Here is an 8,736-nt window from a genome sequence, read left to right on the forward strand (position 1 = left end):
TGAGCTGAAGGCAACTGAGAAAGTGCACAGGGGGAGCCCCTTCCCCTCTCCCTTTCTGCCTAGAAGCAGCGCATACATTTCCTTACTGAATAAACGTGCCTCGCCACTCCCAAACCAGGAAGAGGAGAATGAGATTCTTATCACGGAGAGGTGACTTCAGTCTGCATAATGAACCTCACTGCTGCTCGTGCTGCTGCTGCTGCTAAGTGACTTCAGTCGTGTCCGACTCTGTGCGACCCCATAGACGGAAGCCCACCAGGCTCCCCCGTCCCTGGGATTCTCCAGGCAAGAACACTGGAGTGGGTTGCCATTTCCTTCTCCAGTGCATGAAAGTGAAAAGTGAAAGGGAAGTCGCTCAGTCGTATCCGACTCTTAGCAACTCCATGGACTGCAGCCCACCAGGCTCCTCCATCCATGGGATTTTCCAGGCAAGAGTACTGGAGTGGGCTGCCATTGCACCACCCTAACCTGCCGTACTTTTCCCAGTCACCTTCACACAGTGTTGCCCCTGGGCTTAGCTGCCCCTTTTCTATGAAGCAGCCCCTCACACACTTCAAACAGTCAATAAAATTTATATGCTCTTTCTCCTGTTAATCTTTTATCATTTTAATTAGCAGTCCTCAGGTACATAGCTTAAGAGGTTAGAGGGAAAGTTTTTTCTCCCTTACACTATGGAAGGCTGTGGAATAAAAGGATGTGCTCAGCAGAGGGAGCAGGAAGACATGCAGGATGAGAGGGCATGGGGTTGTACCCAGGAAGTCTGGCTCCCAAGCTTTTGACTCTCACAGACCCATGTTCCTGCCTTAGAACAGACCAAGCCCTAACCTCCTCCCCCAACACTAATGAAATATCCTTTCATCAGTCCTTCAGAAAGACAAGCTTATGGATCTCCTCTAACCTCCGTCCACAGACTGGATCTCCAACCATCACCCCATGGCAGGGTCCCTCTTCCTGCATCTCCTTTAAAGAGGCTGTTTAGCTGTCACAGCATGGGTAAGAAGTCGGGAAGATGAGAAGACCTCTGTGAGTCGGCGAGCATCCAGGTCTCCAGCTTCACTTCCCACTCATAGCACACACTCTGCTCTTTCCAGATCAATGACTGGTCCCCACAAGGGCCATTTTGTGTCAGATCTCTGTACCTCTGTTGCTTGCCAGCCTGATGAGCCCTGACACTCCTGAAGAGTCAGTGCAGCTCTTTCCTACTGTGTAAGGACTCATCTAGTAGGTTCCCAAAGCAGGGTCTTGCCTGCCATCCATTATGACGCCCCCATAGAGGGAACACACCTATGGCCAGACAAGTGCCTCTCTATGCTGTTTTGATTTGTAAGCTTCTAATGGCCAGAGAGGGTGCCCTCCTCATGCTTGATCCCTGAGAATGTAGCACAGAATGTCTCACTAAATGCTTGCTGAAAGCATGAATGGACATGAAACAGGAGTCTCCAAGTTCAAAGAAGATGGGCAAGATCAAATCCAAGAGACTTGCCTCTAGAGACGATCTTGGCCTGGAGGAAACCTGCCAGCAGGCTTTCTACTGCCCGTGGCCTGTTCCCACATGATGAGAGGTTATTCCTGTTATCAGAGAAGCAGCAAGTAGAAGCAGGAAGCAGAATGTCATTTTCCTACTTTTCCTAGTTCGGCAGAGGGATGGGAGAGGCTAACTGAGGTCGTAGAAGGGGCACAGCATTTGGAGGCTCTTTAGCCACTCGGAGTCCGATTTCTGGATAAAATGAGAACAAAATACAAATCTTATCCACTTCCTAAACTGTGGTGAGGAAGAAGTAAATGACGCTTTGAAAGTGCTGCAAACAGAGATGCACTGAGTGGATGAATGGGGGTTAGACTGTCTCTCGTTGCTGCAGGCTGAGGCCTTGGGAGGCCTGTCTCCCCTCTATCAGACCTTGTCCGGGAGCAGCTGCCCTGGGTTTGCTGCCTCGGCTCCTGTTCAGATTAGCAAGCCATTCACCAGGAGCTGGGGATCAGTGGAGTTGATGTAATTCAGTATTGATTATAAATTCCATTGCTGCCTGCCTATGGGCCATTAGCTTAGATCAATACGTTCTCCACCCTTGGTTAAATAATCATTGAGGCTGTTGATGATTTCAGCAGTCAGGGCAGGTCCCTGGCTGTGTTGGCTGAAGGGAGCCCAAGACAGCCCTCCCAGCCTAGGTCTAATCCTGCTCAGGCCTGTCTTGCAAATAAGTCATTTATTTCCACCTGCAAACATGAAGTTCATGGCCAGGTCTTCAGTGCTGTGGGGACAAGTCCTGCCTGGAGCTCCTGGAGCCCAGCATCTAGTGGTGCCTTAGACCCTACGTGTCTAAGAGTGCTGGTTATATGCTCTGGGAATCTTCCATGGGGAGAACTCAGTTTTCCCATCAGCTGCTATCTGTGAGCAGAGGCAGGAGGAAAGAGAAGGAAATCCTGCCACAAGGGAATGCAGATATCTCTTGAGATCCTATGTTCATTTCTTTTAGATACAAACCCAGAAATGGAATTGCTGGGTCATATGGTAGCTCTATTTTTAATTTTCTGAGGAGCCACCATACTGTTTTCCATAGTGACTGCACCAATTTACTTTCAGGATACCGGAGCTTCCTTTTCTTCACATTCTTGCCAATGTTGTTACCCTTGTCTTTGGATAACAGCCATTCTAGCAGTTATGAGGTGACATCTCAACACGGTTTTTGACTGCATATCCCTGATGGTTAGTGCTGTGAGCATCTTTTCATGTACTTCTTGCCCATTGGTATATATTCTTTGCAAAAATGTCTATTCAGTTCTTCTTCCCATGTTTCAGTCTGTTGGGTTTTTTTTTTTTTTTGCTATTGAGTTGTAGAAGTTCTTTGTATATTTTGAATATTAGCCCCTTATTGGATCTATAACTTGCAGATATTTTCTCCTATTCTGTAGGTTTCTGTTTCATTTTATGGGTTTTTGCCTTTTCTATGCAGAAGCTTTTTAGTTTGATGCAGCCCCATTTCTTTATTTTTACTTTTTGTCCCTTTGCTTTTTGTTCTAACCCGAAAAATGATCGTCACCACTGATGTCAAAGAGATTACCCCATATGTTTTCTTCTAGGAGTTTTATGGTTTCAAGTTTTAATGTTCAAGTCTGTTGAGTTGGTTTCTGTGTATGGTGAGAGGTAAGGGTCCAGTTTCATTCTTTTGCTTGTTACTGTCCAGTTTGCTCAACACCATTGATTGAAGAGACTGTCCTTCCCGTATGGTGCCCATTGTATATTGCTGGCTCCTTTGTTGTAAATTAATTGACCACACATGCATGGATTTGTTTCTGGGTTCTCTATTTTGCTCCATTGATTTACGGTCTGTTTTTGTGCCAAATACTTTCCTGATATTTTTTCCATTTTAAATACTACCTACTGACTTCTAACTATGGAAGATGAGGATCTCGTTTATTTCACTCCTCCACTCCATCACACGTAAGCACCCACTCCATCCTCCCAGTATAGTTACTGTGTATTTTTAGTTTGATCAATACGAAGAATTTGCATTATTAGTACTATGTAATTGCTAGTCCCAGTTGAGCTATGCAGTATACTAGAATATTTCATGAATCACTTTTTGCTTTCCCTGGAGTTCATAATTGCCTTGCCTTTTAATTTGCTTAGTATTCTGCTACATATCAATAATTCAACCTTAAATATTCTAACAGTTGTTTGAATCTACTTTCCATGTATTCATAGGTAGTGGGAATCTTCTTAAAAATCACACCACCTTTCATCACTCAAAGAATTCATAGCTCTCCTGGGGGCATGCAGGGCACCTGCAGTGGTGTTTGCATAGTGTGAATCCCTGTGTTGGGTTAGGGGGAGGGCATACGCCTCGGCACTGGATAGACGGGAACTCCCACACTTGTTGGCACGGTACCCACAATTCTCCTCCCACATCTGTTAAAACGGGAATAATGGTGCATCATCATAGCATAAAGTGTGATAAAAACGCCTGGAGCATGGAAGGCACACGAGAAATGCAGGTTTGTTTTCTTCAGGGAAAATCAAGAAAAATAAGGCCAGTGAAAGCACTTCATCTCACTCATACAGCTTTTTCTCTCCATCCCCAAAGTACTGACCAGGCTCTGCACATTCATCAAGGCTTCTAAGACACTGACACTCCTTTGAAGGAAGATGGCTCAAGCTGCTGGAGCTGTGCTCGTCAGACTAATGATTTCCTTTAAAAGAAGGAGCCTCAGTAGCAACATCAATTTTATTTTGAAATACTTTAAATAAAGGCAGAAACTCTAAAAGGAAATATTGATAGATTGATGACATAATAATTAAAAACATGCATACATCGGGGGAAAAAAGACCCTGATATAAAAATTACTGGCAAGCAACAAATTGGGAAAACATTTGCAACATATAAATCAATCAAAGGAGGGCTGATTTTCCTGAGGACCTGCGCCAGTCCAAAGACAGTGCTTCAGCCCCCTAGGCTAACGCTCTCTCTGCTGTTAATTCACTCACTCACTCACTTACTCATGCATTCATTTATTCGCCATATGTGTATCGAGTACCCACCAGATGCCTGGCATTGGTGTGTAACGATGTCTAAACACAGAAATGGGCCCTGCTCTCCTGGAGTGCAAAGTCTAGCGGGGTGACAGTTATTCACCAAATAGTCACACTGAGGAGTGTACAACTACAACTCGAGGAAAGTGCCACAAAGGAAAGGAGAGCCCAGAGCAGAGGACCCGGGTTAGACTGGGGTTGCAGGAGAACTTGGCTGGCGACACTTGAGCTGAGAACTGGAGGGAGAACGGGAGCTAAGAAGTGTGTGTGTGTGTGTGTGAGAGAGAGAGAGACAGACAGACAGACAGACAGACTGACAGAGAGAAGGGGGCATTCCAGCTGGGGAAACAGGGAGTGCTCCGGCCCTGTGGTAGGAGGCCCATGGAACACGCTGAGGAATGGGAAGAAGGCCAGTGTGGCTGGAGCTTGGAGAGTGAGAGGAGGCTGGAGGTTAGGCCAGTGGCTAGACTGTAAGAGAGGTCTTCCTGTAAGCTGGGGCTGGAGGAGGAGGCTGGTGGTGGGTACACTGTGGATTTAAACTTGGAAAGATGGCTCTGGCTTTGGAGTGGAGAATGGATGGGCGTGGGTGGGGTGAGGCCAAGTACTGCTGCCACAGGTTAGAAATGATGATGGCTGGGAGAGGACAATAACAGGAGGCTGAGTGAGCCAGGCAGAGCCAAGAGCTCTCTGGGAGGCAAATGACACAGCTGCCTCCCATACCTTATCCTTGTGAAACACGGCAAGACCAAATCAGTAAATCTTTATTTGGGGCAGTGCTAACGGGCCCAGAAGAGGCCTCAATCAAAACAGGGGACACACAAATCTTTGAAGAAGCAGGCCCTGTGTCAGTGGGATTTCAGGAAAGAGAGCAATCCCAGGGAGCTGGGGCAGCATCAGGGTCAAGGATTCAGCGGCTTTGTTCTGACTACCTCCTGGGGGGCTCTGTGAGTGGTGGGTGCACAGAGGGCACAGCACTCAGAGTCTGGTGGTGGGCATGAAGGTACAGCCTGGGGCTCCGCTGCCTTCACTCACCCTGGAAAACTCACAGGGAGAGGGTGCCTACCTTACATTTCTGTTCTCTATCTAAAAAAAATAAAAGGCAATTTTTACAGTGTCACAGAACACATGCATTTGTGACTTGCTCCACTGTATCTGTGATAAATTCATGGATTTTCAGTGAGTTTATCTTGTTTTTCTTCTAGGAAAACTGGCAGGGGTGGGGTGACTGTCTCTTCCATTCCCACTCTGGAAATTTGGCAACAAATCTCAGCGGAGTTAGAGCTTGCCAGGCATGGCATCAGGAAAGGCTCCCTGAACAGGACCCTAGGAGATAGGCAGGAGCTAAGTGAGGTAGAGCCAACCGCACCTGGGTCCAGATGGCCTCGTCTGGCTTCCACAGGCCGTGATAAGCGAGGGTGAGTCTGAGCTGGTCCTAAGCAGGCAATGGCAAGCTAGAATCATGGTATTAAAGGCCAGTGTGAGCTGGTACCAACCAATCTGGACCACCTTCCTGAATCAGTCTGAATTATATGAGGTACTTAAAAGCAAGCACACTGTTTGCATTTACAGGCTCTTTTTGAGACATTTCCTGCTGGTTTGGGTGCCTCCCTACTTTTTTGAATTATCATTGTTCTCTTCTGTGTGTGTGTACAACATCTGCCTCACCTGCCTCTAACTACTTCTTGGAAATAGAACTCCGATTATTGAACAAACTTAGTTTTATATGTGGGTAAGTACCAGGCGGTACTACCGGTAAAGAACCCGCCTGCCAACACAGGAGACACAAGAGACACGGGTTCAATCCTTGGGTCGGGAAGATCCCCTGGAGGAGGGCATGGCAACCTACCCCATATTTTTGCCTGGAGAATCCCATGGACAGAGGAGCCTGTAGGCTACAGTCCATAGGGTTGCAGAGTTGGACACAACTGAAGGAATTTAGCAAGTAGCATAGTGAGAGTAGGGTTTTTCCTGGAGGTTCTCAATCCTGACAGCTCCTCCTCCCTGGGATAGAGACACAGGGGCATTTTTAGGGTGATGGCGCTCTTTGCAGCAGTATCAGAGCTGGCCTGGATGGGGACCTGCCAGGAAGTTAACAGCTAATATGACCTTGGGGAAGGTTTCCTGGGAAGCCCCTATTGCAGAGCAGCCAAGGCTTCTGAGCCCAGTTGACCTGGGCTGGTTTTCTTAACTGTTTCAGAAAGTGACCCCAGGTCTTCTCCGTCAACCCTTTATAACCAGGTAGTGGTGCAATCTGGAAGCGTGTCTGGCATATGTATCACCTGGAGCTGCCTGGACAAGGCAGTGTGTGGATCTCAGGGGCTGTGATTTGTATCCTATAGCCTGGCAGGGTCTATGACATGAAGCCCTCCCGACTCCTAAAAGATGCCAAGGGGGATGAATTTGGAGGGAAGTTCTTCCTTCTACCAGAGCCCAATTTCTTAGAGGCATGCATATATAATTTTGGTCTGTATTCCTCCAGAAATGTCCCTGCGTGCTCTGACTCTTGACCTGGTCTCCAGCCCTAGCCTGTTGACCCTATGCACAGCCCTCCCCCCACCACCAGCACTGGCACATGCCAATCCCTGCCTGTAATGTGGTCTCCTCCCTCCACCATCCTTGCCTAGGTAGCCCCACCATTCTTCAGCTCACAGCTCAGGCACCACTTGGTTCCTCTGAAGGCTTCATTTGTAGTATATGCTCTTATGCCCTTAGAATGCCTCTTGTCATGGTTTATGATCATGTATTTTTAAGGGTAGTGAGTGAAAGTCGCTCAGTCTTGTCTGACTCTTTGTGATCCCATGGACTATACAGTCCATGGAATTCTCCAGACCAGAATACTGGAGTGGGTAGCCGTTCCCTTCTCCATGGGATCTTTCCAACCCAGGGTTTGAACCCAGGTCTCCCACATTGCAGGTGGATTCTTTACCTGTAATGGATATATTGGGTTAAATAAAATATTGATTGGAGTTCAGTCCACCTGTTTTTTCTTTTACTTGCTTTTCATGCTGTTCCTAGAACATTTGTAATTACATATGTGGCTGACATTATGTTTCTGTTGGATGGGGCTGGTTTAAAAAAAAAAACAGTGTTTTTGCAAACAGCTCTGGTGGTGGATAACTTTGCAAACAGCTCTGGTGGTGGTGGAGGCCACCAGGGAAACCTATTTTTATGGGTAAGCGGTTATCTTATAAATATCTGATATATAGCACCATAAACTCTATCTTTTAACATACACTACAAGATAATATCATCTGGTATCTCAGTCTGAGCACTACTGACATTTAGAGTTAGAGAATTCTTTGTTGTGGGAGCTGTCCTCTACATTGCAGGATGCTCAGCAGCATCCCTGGCCTATATCTACTAGATGCCAGTAGCATCCCTTAGTTAGAACAACCAAAATGTCTCCAGACATCAACATCCCCCAGAGGGCAAAAGAGCTCCTGGTTGAGAACCACTGACCCAGAACAAATGTTTCTAGGAAGACTGAGATTTCAAAGGCAGGCTTCCTGAGAGCTGTTTGCAAAAACATTGTTTTGTTTTTTTTTTTTTAAACCAGCCCCATCCAACAGAAACATAATGTCAGCCACATATGTAATTATAAATGTTCTAGGAACAGCATGAAAAGCAAGTAAAAGAAAAAACAGGTGGACTGAACTTCAATCAATATTTTATTTAACCCAATATATCCAAAGTATTATCACTTCATCAGGTGATCAATGTAAAATAATCATTGACATATTTTACATTCCTTTTCCCCCAAGTCATCAAAATCTTCTGCATATTTTTCTCAGTTTGGATTAATCACATGTCAAGTGCGCAATAGCCATGTGTGGCCAGCATGCTAGCCACATGCTGGGAGAGGAGACCCAAGCTCTCTTAGGGGCCTGGCCTGGCCCACCTGTTGCACTGTCACCAGGCTGGACCCCTGCCCCTGAGCAGAGCCGTGCACAGCCCTCCTTGCCCCCTGGAGCCCACGGGTGACAGCCCATTCCAAGCATCCCAGGGAGGGTCCTGATGGCTCTAACTGTGCCCTAGAGGGCCAGCCTGCCCGGGAAAGTCATCCAAACGCCTGCAGTGCGCTGATGAGGTGGGTGTGTGCCTGTGAGCTCACGAGAGCCCAGAGGATCCCTGCCTCCAACATACAAACACTGGGCGAGACAAATACTGGTTCCAAGTGCCCTGGGCAGAAGCTCCACCCACTTCCAGCC

At 47.0% G+C, this 8,736-nt stretch overlaps 1 protein-coding gene across 7 annotated transcripts in view; it reads right to left on the reverse strand.

Moving 5' to 3' along the window:
• Positions 1 to 8,736, reverse strand: part of ARHGAP22 (Rho GTPase activating protein 22) — a 182,082-nt gene that overhangs the window by 135,614 nt on the left and 37,732 nt on the right. The gene's annotated exons all lie outside the window — the stretch shown is intronic.

This window comes from Bison bison, unplaced genomic scaffold (assembly GCF_000754665.1).
Source record: "Bison bison bison isolate TAMUID 2011002044 unplaced genomic scaffold, Bison_UMD1.0 scf7180017864341, whole genome shotgun sequence".
In the NCBI taxonomy this organism is placed as follows: domain Eukaryota; kingdom Metazoa; phylum Chordata; class Mammalia; order Artiodactyla; family Bovidae; genus Bison; species Bison bison.